General features: G+C 31.4%; 1 long non-coding RNA gene across 2 annotated transcripts in view; it reads right to left on the reverse strand.

Annotated features, from left to right (window-relative positions):
* The window catches only part of LOC145968808 (uncharacterized), a 33,650-nt gene that overhangs the window by 7,508 nt on the left and 5,679 nt on the right, over positions 1–20,463 (reverse strand). Inside the window, exons 3-4 of one of the 2 annotated variants that reach the window (XR_014437862.1) lie at positions 15,769–16,005; positions 5,650–5,935 (exon numbers count right to left, since the gene is read on the reverse strand). This is a non-coding gene — a long non-coding RNA (uncharacterized LOC145968808). The remainder of the gene's footprint in view (positions 1–5,649; positions 5,936–15,768; positions 16,006–20,463) is intronic. The other variant, XR_014437864.1, reaches the window with a different exon arrangement.

Genomic DNA, 20,463 nt, shown 5'->3' on the forward strand with positions numbered 1-20,463 from the left:
ACGTGCTCCTCTCTTCCCCAATAGTTCGCTCGAGGAAAGTGAAACCTTCGGTCAAGTTCAACGACATCGACAACGAACCAGTCAAGACTGACGTCGTTTCTCGTTCTGCTGTTAAATCCTTGTTTTTATTTTCATTTAATGGAAACAACACGTCGTTGGCCGAGATAACATTATTTTTCAACAAAAAAATTATTTATGAAATATTTGAATAATTTGAAGAAAAAAATTTTGGACGATTTTGTCTGATTCTTAAAAGATCTTAGATTGATATACAGATTGAATGCGTTTTGAGAATAGATTGATTCAATTTTTATCTTGTGCATATAGAAAGCCGCGTTCCAGTTTCGCAGGCTAAACATGAAATATTATTCATACATACACATATGCACTCTATTGGCATAACTAATTTTACTTATAATAAAAATCTTTTTTTCTAAAAGAAAGGAAAAAATAGACGTCAGCCGTTAATGGGTCAACGCGCCAGGCGAGAATCTACGCGAGAGCCCCGGCGGCTGTTTTACTTTCATCTAAGTGTCGGGCCGAGAGAGGATCCGCGCGCGATTTTCTACGAGTCGCTTGAATTGATGTAGCTTTGTACGAGCAGCAATCCGCGAGCGCGTAGCGCGATTTATCGAAATCGCGCGACCGTGAAACGCTACGTGAACAGCTCGAGCGTTTCTTTTTAATCGCCTCCCGCGCGGGTTCTGTCTCGATACACGAAGAAAAGATGCACCTCCGCGACCTGCCTGGAAATTTCCCAAGATTTTTCCAGATTTACAGCATAGATTCCAATTATTTTCGCCCCAAATAAGTGATCTCATATTACGTTTTAATTGGATTTCTATTTTAATTTTTAAATAAATTTTTATTTATTAAATTTATTTCTGTTTTAATCCCATTTAATGGGATTCAAATAAAAATAAAATAAATTTTAATTTTTCTTCATTTTTATTTCTATTTCAATCTCAGAGATAGAAATAGAAATAGAAAAACCTTGAAAATGAAGAAAAATTAAATTTATTTTAATTAATTCTTCTTATGAAATAAAATTTTATTTAAAATATTTAATTAAGAATATTTAATTAATTTCTTGATTCTATCTTTGATTAATCCAGAACTTCAAAAATCAAATATCAAGCAACGTTGCTTGGGTTAAATTTTCCATCTGAAAAGCATTTTAAATATTTGGATTAATTGAATAAAAATTGGGAAGTTTAAAAAAAAAACATTAGAGAAAGCAAATGGGATTTGCTTGGATTTTTCGCTTGGAATCGCGTTTCTAAAATATTAAAAACTTCTGTTCTGGATAGATTTTTCAATCGGAATCTATGATTCTTTCGAACATCCTTTTTCCGAATTAAATCCCAGAAATTTTTTACGCGTATTTCAGATGCACTTTTATAAGATGTTTACGCGATCTCGTGCATTATTGCGAAAGGAAATTTCGATGCGTAAATAATAGAGTAGCGGACGAGCCAGCGGAAAATTTTACGGCCGCAAATATATTAGTCACGTTTATATCGCTACGGAGAGAAACGCTGCGTGAAATACGGATTCCGATAATAGAACCATTAATTATATCCGTTATTATATACCGCGAAGCGATTTAATTTTCGCGCAAGCAAATCTTCGTGACAAGTCTCTCGATACATATTTATAACCAGGCCCAGCTAGTCCCGGTTATGTAAATCGTGTCGTATTTATAGTCATGCATAGTAACAAGTAGTGACTATTGTCGCGCGTTTAGTAGAACAACAAGTATTGACTTTGATAATTTATATTAATTTATACACGGTTTATAAGACTTACGTATAAAATTATATTCTCATATAAGTTTCCCAACATTCGAGAAAATTTAATTTTAATACATCATTTTTTATTGCACATCGTTTGCGCATGTTTGCCGTTTTTGAATTTTTATTTGCACCCTTCTAAAAAAATAGTTATTAAAAGAAAAGTATTTGGAATTGATTCTCTCAAAAATTTTTTGTTAATAACTTAATCATTAAAGCAAAAATCTATAATAAATATAATAAATAAATTAATAAAAAATTAATTAAAAAAAAAGAAATATAATTCAATAGCCTTCTTTCAAAAGATTTTTGTTAACAACTTTATTATTAAAAGTGTGTAACCGAAAATTTATTGATTAAGTTAATTACAAACTACTTAATTTTTATTCTCAGTTATATGCAAGCAATGTGCAATCAAATTATGTATAGAAATTTAATTATTTTTAATGCTAGGGAGAGGCTAATTTAACGTAGATCGATTTAATCGAATAATCACCTTTAGAATTAACGAATACAAAGTATTAAAAGAAATGTCAAGATGTCCAGTATCATTAAATCGCAAAAAAATACAAACATTACGAATAAATAATAATAAATAATTAATAACAAACATATATAATAAATAAATAAATCGATATATTTTCCACTCGTATTAAATCTAGTATCAAATAATATTTCGCTGCATAAAGGATGCATAAAGGGTAAACGGTCGTGCGTTCGATAAAGATATTCAGACTGTTCAGACCGTTGCAGCGCGATTTAATTTCGCCAATTTATTTAACCGGAATTTAAACGGCGATTTACCATCGATTACGACATGCAACATGCCGACACGAAGTCACCCGCGCGAGCGACCCAACCGCGCGCCGCGCGTTAAAATCTCCAGAAGCGTCTCTAGCGGAAACTTCGATGCTTCAGGACCACGTCGTAGCAGTGATGTAAGCGACGCTCCCTACGCGTTTCGCGGAGACTTCAATATGCGTTTGGGTCGCTCGCTTAGAAACTTCAACGCTTCGCGTTGGCGTATTGCGTGCTGCGTCGTCGACGTAATTGCATTCGTGTGCTGCAATTTTGTAGAAATAAATTAGAAAAGAATTTAAATTTTTAATAATATCTTAGAAATATTTTTTATATATTATTTTATAATTATTATATAATTATATAATATAATTATATATATAAAATAAAATTTTTCATTATATAATTTTTATATAATTTTATTATATTTTTTATTATATGAATTATATAATTATATAAAGTAATATAATTATTTATATAATACAATATATACTCATATATATATAATTGTTATATAATTATATATATATATATATATATATAATATTATAATTATATTATATTATATATATAATTATTACATATATATTATATTATAATTTAATTATTAAATATTATTTGATAATATTTTAGATGATTCTTTTTTGATAATATCTAATTGAGAAAAGATAATGATTCGTGCATCTTAATAAATAAGTTTTAATTTCGACTTGATATCCTTATTTTCCTTCTAATTAAATAATATTTTTAATTTATCCTCCCTTTATGGCATTACATGTCACGGCTTATTGGCGAGTTATATGTGACGGTATCGCGAAACGTGACAAACTCATTTAAATGACACAGAATCGATTCCGCGACGTCGCGGAACCGTAACTTTCCCCGCGTCGGCGAGAAAAATAGCGTTTAATTTCAGCCTGTCTCGCGCGCATCGTCGGCCGATAAGGTTTATCATTTTTTTTTGCAACCGGTGGCGCGTAATTTATCTCACGTTTTATATAGACGAGTGTAATTTCATACCGATCGATACAATCTGCCAGCGTTCCGTTTGTGCGTATCGCGAGAAGATTGTATCGTTTGTCTCCCGGAACGCTATTGGTTTGTCTAAAATAAAGTGTAGAAATTGATATCATATTACTTCGTTCTCGTAAAGAGAGAAAGAAATGACACCGCAAATTTCGCGAAGAGACGAGATTCAAAATCACCGCAAAATTATCGTTCGATGAAAAGTTTCAGATATTTCCTTACGAGAGATAACATCGCGAGGAATTTTGAAATTCTTTTTATCAAGAATTTTTTCTATTCCCTTCGCCCCTCCCTTTTCTCTCTTTCGAGTGAACGTGAGAAGCTCAAGTGGGGGGAGATATCGAATCGTCTTTCGATTAATCCGACATTGCGAAAAAAATGTTAAAGTAGTTCGGACATATATCCCGCAATTAATTTCTCGCCCGCGGCGAGAATAAGCATCGGACGATATCGCTAGCAACGCGCGCGATATTCCTCGCGCTCGCTCGTTTTAGAAATCGCGTCGTTAATTCAACGCTGTTCGCATAGTTGGGCAGAGACTATTTGAAAGTGGCGATCGTGTGCAAGCTTGAGATATGATTTGTAGAGCGATATGAGGGAGAAACAATGTCCGGCGGCTGCCGCCGCTGAAATTGCATCCGTTTCATCTAGTTGCTAAAGAACGCCGCGCATCCATTCATCTCATTTTTTAAGAGCGGAATTTATACTAGTAATTTATATACTAAAATCATGGAAGAAGATTTTATCGTAAGTAGGAGAGAATTTGAATTTTGTAACATTAAGGATCAAGTGTGAATTTTTAATGAAAGGAAGATTTCATATATGGAATTTAAATCCATTTTATCTGTCATATGAATTTTCAAAATTAAATAAAAAATTTATATTAAATTTAATTATTTGAATAAATATGATTATTATGATAAAAATATTGAGTTTAAATTGAACAAATTTTATAATAATAGTAATTAATTGAAGGATAAGATTCTTTTTTTTAAAATATATATTAAATATATATTTTAAACTCTTTAGAACGATCCAAATCTTTAAAATATATATTTAATATATATTTTAAATTCTTTAGAATAATCCAAATCTTTAAAATATATATTTAATATATATTTTAAATTTTAAAATATATATTTAATATATATTTTAAATTTTTTAGAATGATTCAAATTTTATCCTTCAGTTAATCATCATTATTACAGAATTCGTTCAATTTAAACTTAATATTTTTATCATAATAATCATATATTTAGTCAAATAATTAAATGTAATATAAATTTTTTATTTAATTTTGAAATTAATATATATTTAATATATATTTAAAATTATTTCATTGAAAGAAAGAGATTTTTTCAAACCACACAAAAACAAAAATTAATCTAACAATTGAGATAAATGATCCAATGGAAGAAATAATGTTTCAAGATAATCGGGGTAATCCTGAGTATTGTTGAGGTATTTCTTCAAGATCCCTAAAATCCTTCTCAAAATCCCTAAAAAAAATTGAAGTAATTTTATTCGAACAAATATAAATTGAATATTTGAAAGAAAATTAGGTAATAAAGATATAGAATAATTATAGAAACTTAATAATAAAGTAAAAAGTCGGAAAGCTTCTTTTGAATATAAGAATTATTACGATCGCGGTATTTGATTATTGACTCGATTGAATAAATGTTTCCTGAAATCGAAGCTTTTAGAATTTGTTTGACATGCAACCATGAGATCCAAGAGACGAATCTTTGAAAATTTATTTCGCGCGCATAAAACATCGCAGGGCGGAGTAAGAAGTTATCGGTGACCCGATTCCTGCGACGATAAAAGGAGATAAATTGCGGACGCAGGAGGCTGCGGTTTACGACGAGTCCCGGAATGATCTCTAAATGACTGCAAGCACTGCAGAGCGATCCGAGACTTTCTCTCTTATGCGTCTCGTAAAATCGCGCGTTTTATGTAAAATCGCGCCGCTCTCGCGTTAAAATGTTGGCGAGAGGAATAACGTACAGGATTATCGAAAGCGCACTACCTTTCTTCCTTCGTCTTGTGTTCCGCGTTTCGTCTACAGCTTCCGCTCCTGCAGATGTCACGTGCATAAAGATGTCCTAGGCATCTCTGGATGGCGCTCTGGATGGATTGCGTTCGCGATTTTCACGCAGAATATCGCGAAAGTACCTCCTTTGTGCCTGATACCCGTACACCGGTCGAGATGAGTACTTGCTTCCAGGAAATCCAAAGAACGCCGCGGGCTAATCGAGAGAGGTGAATCCTCGAAACGGTGCGATGACTTTCTTCATTCAGCTTCTTTCGCTTTTCTATAAAAATAAATAAATAAATAAATATATAATTATACATGTATAATAGTAGTGTTAATAAAGAAATACTAAGAATTCATAATTAATTTATTATTAATTTATATTTTATATTATTAATTAATAATTCTAATATTATTAATTTTAACTATGCTTTGCGAAAAATTTGCTGTTTCTTTAATTTGTCACTATTTTCTAATGTGGTTTGAATAAATATTAATTTCCTAAAGTTTGGATAGATATCAATTATTATTCTATCTTATTAATTATATTAATATAAATTAGTATTTTTTAAATAATACTATATTTAAATTAATACTATTTATTAATATTTTTAAATTATTATTAAATATATATATCGGTAGCTTTGAGGAAGAGCTGATCTCAACAAAATGCACTTGCTTTTTTCACGAGAATATCGACTTGACAAAGATCAAAAGAAAAATCGACGATAGATTCTCAAATAAATATTCATAAAGATTCATCTGTCGAATCGCATGATTCCATATCAAATATCAGATTTCAAAAATTTCGACTTCATGAAACATTTATTCGAGTCATATAATCGAGTACCACGATTGTAAAATAAATTTCCATAATTTTACTATAGCTTCGTTAAATAATTTTGTTTAAATATTCAAATTATGTGTATTATTTTATATTTATTGAAATTATATTTATTGAAACTTGAGAATTTTTAAGAAGTACATTTCTCTTTCTCGATACTTAGATCACCCCGATACTTATCTATCTTGAAACTTATTTCTCGATACTTATCTATCTTGAACATTATTTCTTCCATTGGATCATTTATTTTGATTGGTAAGTTAACTTTTCAAATATTTTTAGTTTAATAAGAATCTCTTTTCTCCAAACAAATAATTTTTTTTGAATTTTTCTTTTGAATAATTAAGAGATTTTATCCATCTCAATCCATTTTATCCATCTTTATCCTCCATCTCAATATTTGAGTATAAATTGAGGGAATTTTATTCTAATTCTCTCTTTCTATAACATGATTAATGGATTTACTTATTGATTATGACAATCATACATGATTGATTTCTTAATTATTCTATATGTTGATTAAATAATTTTCTTTAAAATATTCAATTTAGATTGATTTTTTAATTATTTTATATGTTGATTAAATAAATTTTCTTTAAAATATTCAATTTATTTGTAAATTTATTGGAAACTTAATATTTTTTCCTTAATATCTTTTTTAGAATTAAAAGATATATTTAATCCATATTCTGATTACCCCGATATTTATCTATCTCAACACATTATTTCTTCTATTGAATCATTTATCTCAATTATTAAATTAATTTATTTAACATTTTCAATTTGAGAATCTCTTTCTTCCAGATGAATAATTTTAAAAATATTTTTAAAAAATTCCTCTTTAGATTCAGATCTTATCCTCTATAATTAATCATGTTATAGTTGTAATGAAATTCTCTCGATTTAAATTCAATATTTTTATTCTAACAATCATACACATGATTGATTCTCGGGCAGAGACGACGCAACCGCGCGGACCCACGAATGAAATCATACGTTCGTCTCTTTCTTCTTTCTATTTGCGCTGGTGTCGGTCGTACATAGTGGTGCAATGCCGCACGTTGCACATTTCAATGATGAATGGTTGCAAACTCTCACGGATGGGCGCGCGCGAGCTTCGCTCGCGGAAAAGAAGGCAGAAGAAAAAAGAGAGAAGAGAGAGAGAGAGAGAAAGAAAGAAAGAAGAAGAAAGGAAAGAAGGAACGTGGACCCGAGTCGCGATCGACGACTTACATAGTAATTGCATTCAATGCAATTCGCGCGGCGCGTCGCGGCGAACATTGTATGTGTGTCTTCCGGGCAGGCGGAATATTATCGCGATTATGGTCGTGGCGTATGCACCTTGCGGGCAGGAACGTGATCGCCTAATTCCTATCTCGTTCAGAGTCCCATGCATAACCATGGGGAATAAATAAATCCTTCGCGCGCGAGAGGCCTTGAGAGTCGCACCGCGATTCAAATTCTCGAGATAAATCGAGACGATTTGCCGCAAACTGATACACTGCAAAGCTAACACACCGCGTCTCTCTGTAAGTGTCAGGCGTTAGATAGTATACTGTTTCAAATGGAGCAATCAGGCTCTATCAGATCGTTGAACCCGAGACGTTGAATTTCGAAAAAAATTTCAGACTCATTTGGATTTATTTAGTATTTACATATTTTATTACATATATTACATATATTTTTATTACATATATTATATATTTTATTACATACATTATATATTAGGAATCATATTATTTAGAAATCATATTGAAATATTATATTATTTAAAAATCATATTGAAAAGAATGGAAATTAAAATGAAAGAAGTCAACATTTTAAATGTGTAATTATAAAAATATATTTCAACTTTTAATTCTTTTCATTCTTAATTAAAAAATTGTTCCTCTTTGTCCAAAAAAATATCGACATTTATCACGTATTCTTTTCGCGGATTTTTTTTAAATATTTATTTATTTATTTAGCATAATATACGAGGAAAAATCTATTTCATAAAAGAGAAAAAAAAAGAATGACTTATAATAGCATTAAAAATAGCATAAAAGAGAAAGAAAAGAGAATGCAAATAAAAGTAAATATAAAAATATAAAAATTGAAATTAAAATTAAAAAATATAAAAATTACTTAAATAAAACTAAATTTAAAGAAGAAAATGAATAAAAATAAATACTTAAATAAACGAATAAAATACTAAATAAAGAAACTTGAATTAAATTAAAAATAAAATAAATATGCAGAATATATAATAAATTATCATGACTTTAAGATGCGTGTTTTTTCTGAGAGAACGATCGATTAAACTAAGCAACGATGTGTTAAAATCATCGTAACCGCGAGTGTTTAGCGGCATGCAACGCGATCGCGCTTACGTCACCAGCCGGTCGAGTTACTAAATTGTGGAAAAGTGAAAGGTCACGTAATCGCCATGAACTCCCCCTTTGATAAAGACTCGATAATTGCTCGTCGAGTCTACTCTAGTTCCACAATTCCGTTACTCCACCCACTATTATCCCGGAAAATTATCCTAACCCGAACGATTCCCTCCGATCCTAAGTGGTCCGCATCGGTCCTCTCTCTATTCAAATCCCACCTTAATTAGCTCCATCAATTTCTCGTGCTCTTGATGCCCACCTTCCGAGATACATACTTATTGGATCGTCGTTAAATGTGAAAAATCCTCGTATTCCAAAAATTTCACGCAGAATATTGCATTTTCTTATTTTTTTTAGAAATTACATCAAAATTAGGTTGACATAGAATGTGGTATTTTGTATCCGATAAAAACTAATAAAGTTGAAAAATTAATAATTAATATTTTTCTAATTTTCAAGAAATAAATACATTCCTGCAAAATTTAAATATTTAATTTTAAAATATTATACTACTTTGTCAATTTTTTCTAATGAAATTAGATTTAACATCCCAAAAATAAGGGTAGACCGATTATTCATTTTGATTATATTTTTTAAATAAAAATATTATACATTGAATATATTGTAAAATTTTAAATAAAATTATTATATCCGATTTGAATTTTTTAATATCATTAAGTATATTAATATTATATTATATATAAATTTTAAATAAAATTTAATTTAATTTTTATTAATTTAATTTTAATTTTAATTTTATTTTTAATTAAATTTTTATTATTAAATAAAAGGAGCAGCGTATCACACATCGTTAAACTATGCATTTTCAAACATACCCTTATATTGATAAAAAAAAAAAGGATTAAATATCAATAAAAACAAATATCAATAAAACTGCAAAGATCAATTTTTAATATTCTTAAAAAAAAATGTCTACAAATTATCAATTTTTCATACTGTTACGGTGTAAACTAAGCCTTTAATAATATCGACTTATCACTATATCTTTCCTATCGATTTATCTCCGGATTGTCTCCCGATCTTTCTTTTTTCTTAACATAGAATCTCTTCAAGACAATCCGTCATAAACGATCGCTTTGTGCGGGCAGCTCGAATTGTCCGTCGGAAATCGCGAATCGATTCGAGCGACTGTTTTATAAAATCGCGCTGCGGCTGAAAAGGACAGTAATTAGATTTTCGATCCGATCTTTCAAAAGCGCCGATTGTATGCACGCGCGCACGAGAAAGAGACAGAAGGAGCAAGATTGACGGATCGAATTCGCGATTTTTTTCCGAGCGCGCGTGCGCTCTACGCTTCGCGTCTCGTTCCTTCATTAAGTTGCAAATGAACGTTCAAGGTTTCGCGAGCGCGCGATCGATATCCGCCGCGGAAAATCGATTATGCTCGCCGTATGGATATTGCACATGCCGCATTGTCAGCTTATAATTCTCATTGCAAAGAAACACACGTCGTTTGTTCGATTGATTTATTTGGAGAGCGACACCCGTAAAAATCGACTCAATCTCGAGATCGCGTGCCGATTCTTTTCATTTCTCACACATTTTTTCGAAGCAACACCTATGCATTTGAGACTCAAGTGTGTTCCTCCATTTTTTTCATATCGCATAAAATTTTTTATACCCCATTTTTATATTATTTCGATGTATAAGATCTATTTTATGAAATTCTTAATAAAAATTATATATCAAATATATTTTTAAATTAAAAAAAATTATTATATCCGACTTTTTTAATATTATTATAAATTTTTGAATGAAATTACTATTAAATAAAATTGTTATATCGGATTCCAATTTTTAAAAAAAAGATAATGGAAGTTTTTGTGGAAAAAATCACGTATTGAAAAAGAATAAGCTTAATGATTAATCGATAAAAATTATTCCGGAGACTGCAAAATGAATTCAGTTATCTGGCCATTTGCGTTTGCCAATAACGCATAAATATAAATCGATCGGAGCGGAGAGGAAAAGAGAGAAAATAGTCGTGTACTTTATTCTCTACGAGAAGGACACGCGAGCCGAAAGGGTATCCGTGACTGCGTTATTAACGATATTCCACGAAGCACGATCAAATGTATTATGCTAATTCGCGGGAAACCTACTTCTCTCGGAGTCCCTGAACCGCGCGAACGGTATCCTGGGCGAGATCATTGTCCTGCGAGACTCGCCCGCGAGATTTCAGGATCTGCGTGAAATTAATTCGGTCGATTAATCCGTCGCGTTAATACTTTACCTTGGATCTCGTAAAGGAATCTTGCCGTTTTAACTGCAAAAAAAATAACTAAATTGCGATTACAAGTTTTAAGATACAGAATTTCAACTGTCAATTAATTTTAATTTGAATATAATAAATATTAAATATATTTTTTAAAGTATTTTTTATATAATAAATATTGAATATATTTTTCTCTAAGTCTCTAATATATTTGTCTCTAAGTGTGTATAATTTGCTCGATATTTTTCGATGATTTTAATGTATAAAAAAGATGGCGGTAAGTTAATCAGACGGCAATTCTCAAAAATTATCTTAGAAATGATTCATTTATAATTGAAGCCAATCATACTCTTCTCGCACAAAATGTAATTTAATTATCAAAGGAGGCTGAGAGATGACCGAGTGAAATTTCACGTCATGTTCCATTAAGATAGTAAATCACTCGCGGACTCTGAGTTACACGAAACTCACATTAACGCTCTTACGTGGCAGATAAATCCACTCGAACCCTCGGATGCGTCTCGCGAGAGGATTGTCTTTAATAAACATCTGTGTAAACATCTACTTAAAAACAATCTTTATATTAAATTTCATCTTTTGTACTTTTTTATTATGTTTTATTAAAGTTAAAATATTGAAAGAACTTCTCTTATACTTTTAAATTTATCGCTTGAATTTTTATTTTTTTCTATTGTTTTATTCAGATTGTTTCATATTTCAGGATTTACATCTTACAATTTCGAATATAATGTAATAAGAACTTTGCCTGTGTATCTTTAAATCCAGAGTACTTTTTTTATTTCTACGATATTTCTTTTTCTTTAAAAAATGATTTTTATTCTATTTAGAAGCTTGTACTTTGAAACGCAATTAATATATTTCATAAAATTACATTGGTTAAAATTAAATAGATACATTGATTTCCAACTTTTATATTTTTCTAATTAAAAATTAATTAAATTATTTTTTAATTTAAAATATTTTTTTAGTTATTAAAGTTTATGTTTTCCTAAAAAATATTGAAAGTTTCATATTTCGAAATTCATAAATTAAATTTTTGTACTTTTCTATCATCGTTTTATTCAAAGATTGTTCTTTAATATATTTAAGGATTTATATCTTCCATTATAATCTCGGATATAATGTAATAAAAATTTGATTTTACAAGCGTATCTTTAAATTCAGAGCATTTTGCCGCAATTTTTTCGCTACGAATATATATATATATTTTTAGAAATGATACGATTATTTAGAAGAACACAGTTGATACATTGTGCAAAATTGCATCGGCTAGAATTGAGTGGATCGAGTTAGCGCAATCATCGACGCGGCGACGGACGACACGGCGGGACGCGCGCAAAAAGAGCCGGCTTCCGGAATTATACCGCAAATAACCACCGTTATTTTTCTTGCTAACGCTCGCGCGTCACGTGGATGTACGCGTTAATTTGCTCGACTTGTTCCTTTTTTCCGGTTTCCTTTTTCTCCTTTCTCGCGAGAAAGAGAGAGAGAGAAGGAGACTACGCCTCTGGTCGTGCGTTCCACCGGGAAGATTTAATCATCGCGCGCACATTTGCATAACGATGATAATTATTTCGATTGCACTTATATTCGCTTGCATAACCGCGACCTCAACGGGAACGCAATGTCTTATCTTGCTTCTATCTCTGATCTATTTCGACTACTCGCTTGTCTTTTCCTTTTTGCGACAAAATAAATTTATATATTTTTTTTTATCCAGTTGTATAAATTTGTTTGTTCTTTTTTTCAAATTTAGAATATATGTATACGTAGAAAATTTAGAATAAAATGAAGCAAAATTAACACAGTTATTTTCTACATAAAAAGACTTTTAATATGATATATATAATAATTTATTAAATATTATTTATTAAGCGTATTTATTAATAATTATTTATTTAGTAGATTTATTTATACTTATTTATTTATTAGATAGGTATTTGTTTATTAGAATTTATTTATATTTATTAAAATTCATAATAATTTATCAGAAGAAATTTATATATTTAAGATTTATCTATTGTAATCTTGTAAAAAAATTCCTGATCTTTCAGGTATTTTTACTCATAAATTCAGATAAAGAGAATATCTTAAAGATTTTTTGTGTGACGCGATATTTTAAAATAAATTTTATTATATACGTTTTCTAACATTTTTCACTCATACAAAGAAAAAACAAAGAGCTTAAGTTTTAAATGCTAAATTTGCAACTGAAAAAAATTAAATAGCTTTAGTAAACATTTTTCTCTTGCATAATATTTTCATTTTCCATATTCATTATATTTTCATTATAAATTACAATGAGGAATAAGTATTGCATATTCAAATTTTTGTTAGAAATAATTGAATATATAAATAAAAATAGATACATATTTAAATACGTATACATATTTACAAGATACATATTTACAATATTTTATTTATCATAATTATAATACATATTTTAATCTTCCATAAATAATTTACTTGATTTGCCGACTACTTACAATATATGTAAGAGCAAGATTATCGAGGAGAGAATTTTAAAAAAGTTCCCCGAGTCCCAATAAAATCTCAGAGAATCCCCTGATATTTCCGGACATAAAAGAAGTTCTTGAGAACTCCAAGTTTTTCATGGACTAGACACTACTATTTTATTAATAGCTCCTTTTATAAAATTCAAACTTTCAGAGATACGACAGTCCTGTACCTTATTCAAGCAAATTTCATTGTGTGAGCCTCAAAAGGAGAGCTCCGGGATTCTCGCTGCATGATTCTATTCAAAGTTCGCGAACCCGCGTTTAGTAATTGGCATCACTTCGTTTCGAGAGAATCGGTCACGCTAATCGGATCATTCGTAGAGGAGTCGCGAGGACGATGAGCAAACGACGAGGAAGGAAGGAGCGGCGATTCCCTAAGTAGGTCTCCAGAGCGAGAGGAGGGCAAAATTCTCGTCTCGCGATGAGAAAGGCGGGGGAGAGGGAAGGGGGAGAAGGGGAAATGCGAAAGGGTACGCATCGCAAGAGAGAGAGGGGAGGGAAAGAGGCAGCAAAATGGGCGAGGCAGGGGGCAAAAAATTCTGGAAGCAAGATGGGTCTCCCTCTGCGTTCCTCAACGTTCTACTATCGACCGTGACTGATAACTAATGCAATCGTCTCGGAATTAACAGGGGACCGTTCTCCGATGATTCTCTTATCGCGTCATCGTCGCGATTTTGATTCTAGGAGAGCGCATTCCAACCGAAGCGCGATCATTAATCTCCTCCATTGATTTTATTCCAACGCGACTCGAGATCGAAATGTGATAAAAGTCCTCTTAACAAGTACTTCAATTTATTAATTTATTTAAATTAATTAGTTAATTAATTTTGTTTTATTTATTTTTCATTTAATTTATAGATTTATTATTTTTAATAAGATTTTAATAACCTATAATTTATGAGTAGAAAAGAATATTTATTTTTCAATTTTTATTAATAAAATATTTAATTTTTTCCAGACAGGAATCTTTATGATATCTGTTAAATTTGGGAATTTTCTCGGGAAGGGGCCGCGAGTCTTATTCACAAAAATGTATTCTTTCTAGGCCAATTAAATTTGAATAAAATTTTTTAACAATTCGACTTGTTTCTCGCAGTAAATTTTTGTTAAAAAATGTCGAAATTCAAACTGTCAATTTCTACGGTATAGATTAAGTCTTTTTATTCCCACGAATGCGCGATTGCAAAAAGTTTGATTAAAATATGAAATCCTTTCTGACATCTGTTGAAATACATTGTAATTTTCGGATAACAGTGCAGCTTTTTTGCACGCGGATATCGTCTCGAGAACAAACAGCTGACAGATCCCGCGCGCAGGAAAGATCGCTCGTTTTGTGGAACGACGAGGCGATTTGATCCTGTATCTTTTGACGAGACGAATAATTAACGGGGCGCGGTCATGATCGCCTCCGAGCCTGTAATAATAACACGACGTGCGCGCCGCGCACTTTCGACGATCGCGAAGATGAAGATGCAGTCACCGCCCGTTCGTCCCATCGCGTAATTTACGTCCAGCTTTCGCTTAGATAATGTCAAGAGACAATTATAAATAAATAGAGACGAGATTAATGGAGAAGAAATCTAGAAACTAGAATTGTATCTCTTTTAACCGGAGTCTATTTTTTCTCGAGCGAAAACTTAAGTCGGCGCCATTTTTGTTTTTTCTTTTCTTTTGTAATTTGTTATTTTTTTCGACGCCAGATATCTCAATATATATAATTGATTTTAATTTATTAAAATAAATTTAGAATTTATAATTTATTTTATTAAATTACATTTATTTTATTAAATTAAATTAATTTTATTAAATTAAATTTATTTTATTAAATTAAAATTTATTTTATTAAATTAAATTCAAATTGGAAATGAAGAAAATAAAAAAACTAACAGGTGAATTATTAAATTGCAAAATTATAATTCTGTTTTTGCAAAGAATGATTAAAAATTATTGATATTTTTTTGAGAAAAGAAACGCGATTTTTTACATATTGTTAAAAAATTTTTATTTTCTCGAATATCCAAGTCCGTATGATACATGCAGTTTGTGCTGGAATTGGATGTGTGCTGCGAGATGTACACGTAGGAAAGAAAGGTATACATTTTATTTAAATGTTATTACTGTGCGACTCGCAGAGATCTTCTACGGCCGAAAATAATTTGTGAAATCGGCCGAGGAGGCTTCATGCATCGCTGATTGTTGGCCGGACCTGTTTTCTGCATCTCGAGAAGAGGCGCTTTTGTGTTTGCTCAACCACGCCTGAGGATCAAGCCGCTCGATCGGACCGTTTCTACTTATAAGTATGCCCCATGATATATCAAATGTACTTCGCCGTCCTTTCCCAATGGCGTCGCTTCGCTTTTGGATTAGAAACATAAAGTGCACGTCTAAAATAATTATTCAAAGTACAATTACCTTTGTTAACAAAAGATGAAGATTAATAAGAAATAGGCTACAAATATATAATATAATATTTTTCAAATAAATGAGAAAATTGTATGATTTATACGTGACACATTAAAATATTTATACGAAAATATTATTAAAGCATGGTTGTTAAAATTTAAATTAAATTAAACTAAATAATTAAAATTTAATTATTTATTTTCGCCCTTCGTTTTAATTATTTAATTTTATTATTAAAATAATGGACATTTTATATGTTTTAATTTAATTAGATATTTTTCGTTGTATTATACGTATATATTTTTTTTTATTTTGACATAAGAGCAATTAAAAAATTTCCCTCGATATTATAAAAAAAAAATTACAAGATTAATTTCCATTAAGGAAATTTATTATTCATTTCTATTGCTTATTGTGTAATTTTACATACTTTTTTGCGGTACAAATGAGGGCCATTTCGCCGCCAATGTGAAAGCAATGACTCGGTGACTATCTAACCGGGGCCGATTTCAATCGTTAATAGCGTCTAGCTAGCTAGATAATAACAATAACAATGATAACAATGAGAACGGTAATGGCGGAGGCAGGCACGGTAACGACGACGACACAACGGGGCCCTATTGTGCGTCGTACGCGGGCACGATAGCAAGCACGAGCTAACCCGAACAATCGAAAATCGAGGAGGCACCGACGACGACGATGGTCATACTTCGCTGCCCCGATACCTAGAGAGGAGAGCAAAGCTGCTGCAAAATCAGACAGGTCGTTCCTTCTGTATTTCTCTCAGATTCTTCCGTTAATTCACGATCCAACACAAGAGGTTTTCGAATTGAGTTTCAGGAGATGAAATCTCGATCGTTGCGAGGAAAAAATTTTCGTCTATTAGCGCTTTTACAAAGAAATATCTTTCGATAATCAAATTAAAAAATGTTGGATTTTTTTACATAAAAATTTTTCTGTTAAATCTTTTCGATTTCTCAAGTTGTAATAAATTTGTGCGGATAAATAGAACCTAACCTAGGAGATTATAATATATATAAAACATCGGAGAAATTGTTTTTAAAAATAGAAACGTCATAAAATTCGTAATTGATATAAATTTGATAAAAAATTATTTTATAAAAATTTAAATAGAATTAAAAAAAATAATTAAAGAAATTTAAGAAATCATTAAATCAAAGATAAAGAAGATAAAGAATAAAGAAAATAAATTAAAAATAAAGAAAATAAATATACGAAAGATAAGTTTAGCATCTCTTCGCGATGTAAAAGGAAAAGAGCGTGTACTTTTGATTTGATAACCATCTTTGCGCTCCTCATTTAATCGTAATGATCGAAAATGGCCGCTCGTTCTGAAGAATATTGCCGAATCTCTTCAATCGCGCGTATATTTTCTCAGAAAATTGCTTGCCGATCTCTCATTAAAATCGGCGTTTTGATGCCAGCGATGGACTCGTTCGCTGATATTTTCGTTAAAGGCACGTTCGAATCAGCCTCCATACATTTCGCCGATTCTAGGACACCCTGGACGAAGAGATATCGCACGCCGTTCACCGCTCATATTTTATCCTCCCCATCCCGTCCCGATTCCCGTGTCCGAAACTGTCCCGGACATCTCTGTTAGCGAATCAAAAGACGGAGATCAATTACGCATTCAAACGTTTCGCGACGCGGTCCTGCGAGCTGCCGAATAGCCAGAGAGGCTCTTCTTTATTCGCCGCTCCTCGCACAATACATCTGGAATGGTGCATCGGACTCGTGATTAATCGGACGGCGGGTCCCCTGAATAGTTACTCGGCGTGGAATTTCAGACGTCGTCGAGTCGGATATGACAGGCGCTCTTTGCCTATATTAACTCTTAATTAACCGCGCAGCGACTTTAATTCTTTGATCGAGTCCTGTCCGCTTTTTTGTTTGCTCAATTTAGCGAGCATCACGTATCCTCCAAGTCGTCCTCGAATTCGCTTTATAATTAATTTTAATTAATTATATTACTGTAACGTTTGTTTTATCAAAAAAGGAAATGAGTAGAGATGTGAGTAAAAAGAAGCAAGATTTTTTTTCAGATATTTAACATTTTTATATTTTGATCATTGCAAGTTGATTTTTCATTATTTCTCGTTTTTTAGATGATCATTTGAACTAATCATTACTATTTTAAGTGTAGATCGCATTTTAATTGGCTGTATAGTTATGTATATGTTATGTATTGGCTGTATATGTTATATATATGTTATATACAGGGTGGACCATTTAAGTTGATAATGCGAAATATCTCAAAAACGAAGCGTTGAAGAAATGTTTTAAATAAAAGTTAATTGACTTTAAGGGGGCCATAAGATGGTGTCATTGGTTTGACCTTGAAAAGTCGTTTGAAGGTCACGTGAAGGTCACCTTCAATTTTTTAAATGGAGCCCCCTATTTTTTATTACTTATTCTTGTAGCTTACCTCGAGAGCTTTCCAAAATACTATAATAAAGTATTTCTTCATCGAGTACTTTTCGAATTATGAGGCTTGAAATAATTTTTTAATTTTACATAAACCATAAAATATCTAGTAAAATATTCATTTTTCGATTATCTTACCTTAATACTTTTATGTACAAAATAATGAGAGGAATCAATTGGTGTAAAGAAAAAACAACTATGTTTTCTTCAACGCTTCGTTTTTGAGATATTTCGCATCATCAACTTAAATAGTCCATCCTGTATATGTTATGTATATGTTATAATTATTATTTTTAATTAAATTCTCCAAAAACAAATCAAAATCGAACTTGAATGACGTCTTTAGATACAAAAACACAATGTGTAGTTTTATTAAAAATATATTTGAGTCACTAATTTAAATAAAACAAATAAAGTTCTTATATTTTTAATTCATTTTTTTCGAAAATAATTTTAATGAATTAATTCGAAATTTTTGCGATATTAAACACGACATAATTCGGATAATTTTCAATTAGACGCATAATAAGCATTTTTATTACTATAACTGAAAATTATTTGAATCATGTCGGGTTTGATGTAATTTGCCGCAAAAGTCTCGTCATTTCGTTAAAATTACCTCTCGGAACGAGACGAAAAAGGAAATTAAAAATATAGCGACTTTAATTTTTTAATTATATTAATAAAAAATGTGAAGAGAAAAAATATTACGGTTATATTAACGGTTTTTCTCTAGAAATGGCATCACAATACATTTCTCTCCAACGGGGAGGAGTTCATCCGGAAGGATCCGCAGACACCGTGATGACTCGCCTCGAATTATCGGATCAACACCGGGAATCCGACTGATGGGTGGCGATAATTGGCTTTTAGAAACTCGTCCGAGAGAAAGAAAAGATTGCACGCCGCGGCCCGATCGTCGTAGTCGGCTATTGGTTTTGATGAAATTGTTATTATTAGGTCGGCGCGATAGCGATCGCGTAAAAGTCCTCCTCTCGCGGACTTTCTAGACTTGTGTTGTGCGTCTCGTCGTCGTCGCGAGCGACGACGAGACGCATATCGGCGGCAAGAATCTTCCGCAAAAATCCTCCCGTGCGCTCGAGCGCGTAATTAGCCGTTTAAAGCCCGGCTAATAACGTGACGACGTTAACGCGCCGATCGAGAATCGATCGATCGCGATCGATTGGCGCTCGCCGATATCCGGGGAGTCACGTGACGATGAGCTCCGGGTGGAGGAACGACCGTTACCGATCGTCACGCGATCTATTCTCCTTCTTTTTTCACTATGTAATTACGTATCGTTATTTCTTTTCTTTTCCGCGCTGTAATCACGTGATAAAGCGAAGATTAGCACGACGTAAGGATGTCAGAGATACTGTGCATCCGCGACAATATGATGTCGGTAATGCCGGATGATCGAGATCGCCTCTAATCGCGTATAAAATATAAAAAATAAAAAATCGACTAATGAGAGAAAATACTAAAGGATGTGATATGACTAATGATCAGACTGATATGATATGATATTAGCAGATATCGTTATAAAAAATTGCGAAATTAGTGTAGAAATTATACTTTGAATGACACAAAAAGAAATCTAGATGTGAGAGACAAAGTTATTGGGAATCTTTTAAATATTCCAGATAATTAATTTAATGGGAAATTTCGGATGAAATAAATCCTGATAATAAATTATACGAGACTGACACAAGTCGAAAAATCACAAACTATTTATCTTTATTAATTCACTTAATTTTTAAGCCAAAATTTATTTCAAAAAATTATAAAAATTATAAAAATTATAAAAAATTGCAAAATTAGTGTAGAATAGTGTAGAAATACTTTGAGTAAAACAAAAAGAAATGGAGAAGGAATCTAGATGCGAGAGACAAGGCTGAACATTATTGACTAATCTTATTGGGAATTTTTTTAATATTCCAGATAATAAATGAATTAAAAAAT

Source organism: Camponotus vicinus, unplaced genomic scaffold (assembly GCF_025532165.1).
Source record: "Camponotus vicinus isolate PSW18456_S1 unplaced genomic scaffold, iyCamVici1.0 SCAF_3, whole genome shotgun sequence".
Taxonomy (NCBI): Eukaryota; Metazoa; Arthropoda; class Insecta; order Hymenoptera; family Formicidae; genus Camponotus; species Camponotus vicinus.